The sequence below is a fragment of the Phocoena phocoena genome, chromosome 12, assembly GCF_963924675.1.
Source record: "Phocoena phocoena chromosome 12, mPhoPho1.1, whole genome shotgun sequence".
In the NCBI taxonomy this organism is placed as follows: domain Eukaryota; kingdom Metazoa; phylum Chordata; class Mammalia; order Artiodactyla; family Phocoenidae; genus Phocoena; species Phocoena phocoena.
The window spans coordinates 49,822,470-49,824,628 of record NC_089230.1 but is presented as its reverse complement, the minus strand read 5'-3'; positions in this window follow the sequence as shown (position 1 = coordinate 49,824,628).

Genomic DNA, 2,159 nt, shown 5'->3' with positions numbered 1-2,159 from the left:
TTTCTTATTGACTGAAGTACCTAATCTTGTGTTAGAAACATTGTTCACTTTGCAGATACCTTAAGATAAATTTAAAAAATTATACTAGACTGATACTTAAAACAGTCAAATTTGAGATACAAGTGCCATAACACTTTTTCATTTAGTAGGCTTGGAACCTTAAGAACCAATATAAAATTAACAGAGTATGGAAAGGTCTTTTAACTTTCCTGGTGCTTCCTCCCTATCTTGTTTTAGAGCTGGGAAATGTTTTTCTTTTTTGGAAAGGGAAAAGCTTTGGGAAGAGGCCTTTAGCCCAAGTTTTTATGTGACAATTACAAATAGGAACCCATAGTTACTTAATTTTTAGATGACAATAACTCAGCTGTGGAAGCCTTCCTCTGCTATTCCCATTCTCTTTTACAAATCTAGCTTTGTTTTTTTTGATCTTATTCCTTTGTAACTATATTTTTGATATTTTGATTAGTGGTACCATAAGAGATTTCTTTGTACATATATGCTTTATAATAAATTTATATTTGTTGACCTATCTTTCCAGAAGCCTATGGAAACTAGTACAACTCTTCTGAACTTATTTGGTTTCTCATCAGAATCCTTTGGGGCAACTAGAGAACTGGAGTCATCAACTGAAGTAGAACTAGAAGACTGACAGAAAAGGCATAACAGAAGTGAGGAACTCAGAAGATAGGGTAGCAGTTTAAGAGATGGTGATTCCAAAGGAATTGGGAGGTACATCTTTATCTACAGCTGGGGGGATGTTCAAGCTATAGGTGTGAAAGAATAAAAAGATCAACATCTTGGGGAGCTAGGAAAAGCAATTTTTTAAAAGACAGTCCTTATATCCTCCTAGGAAATCCCAAAAAGTGTGTGCAGGAGAAAGAGGGTAATTGTGGACCCTCTGTTGGGGGAGGAAGAAAACTCAGTCTCATTGAGAGAAGAGGTGCTGTTAGAAGACCTTTCCATACCTGAAGTGGGGAGATGACTGAAAATCGGCACATTTATACTTGGAATTGTCCTTGAAAGCAACTAATGGCTGAGATAAAAGTTTCTCTCCCTTTGGTTCAAATACTACATTTGTCCTTCACCCACTTTCACTCCCTCTCCCTTTACAGCACCTTCAGCCCCAGAGATGTCACAGACTGCTTCGTCTAAACTCAGTTTCATCACCTTACCTATTTTTCAGCTTTGCCTTTTCTCCTCAAGAATGTGAGTGCTCGGTGCTTTGTGTCCACCTAGAGGGGTGGGATAGGGAGGGTGGGAAGGAGACGCAAGAGGGAGGAGATATGGGGATATATGTATGCATATAGCTGATTCACTTTGTTATACAGCAGAAACTAACACACCATTGTAAAGCAATTATACTCCAATATAAATGTTAAAAAAAACCCAAAACCTAAAACTCCCAACAGAAGGTGAAACTGATTAACCAGAAGTGAATCAAATAGAGAACTTGAGAATGAGAAAGCAGTGGTAAAGTTGTTCTAGTTAGCATAAGTTTTGTTTTTATAATAATAATCACCATCATCTAAAATAAAATCTTTGGAAACTGTGGTTGTAGAACAGAGGTTAAAATTGACATTTCTTCAGGTTATTTCCATCATTATCTCAGAGTTTCATCTTTTTTCACGGTCTTCCTTTTTTTCCTTATTTTCCTAACCATTGTCCTTCCCTTTGAAAGCCATGTGCCGAGATAATCTATCCAAGATCATATTTGCTTAGTTCCTTCAAAGACCCTTTCCTCTCTCTGGTATTAGTCATTCAATTTCCTGATTTTACCCTTAATTTTGATTCATGAACTGCACCTTCTCAGTAATCTTGGCTTCATACTAACTGAATCGTGGCTGTCTTCTATGATACTGTTTTCTACTGAAATCTTGATTCTTTACATAAGGAGACATACATTTTCTAAGTGTTAACTTCTGATTTCCTTCATCTGTTTAAAGAATAATATTAGAACATTGAATAAACTACTTTGAATGCTTGCTTAATATATTCGTCATTTTATGTATAAAAACATAAGTGATAATTGCTAAGACAGCCTTATACAATTAATTTGAAATTACTTACACATTTTTAAAAAATCTAATGTTGGATTAAGGTTTTGCATGTGTTCAAGTTTGGAAAGACTTGAACTTAACTCCATTAGATGATGTCTCCTT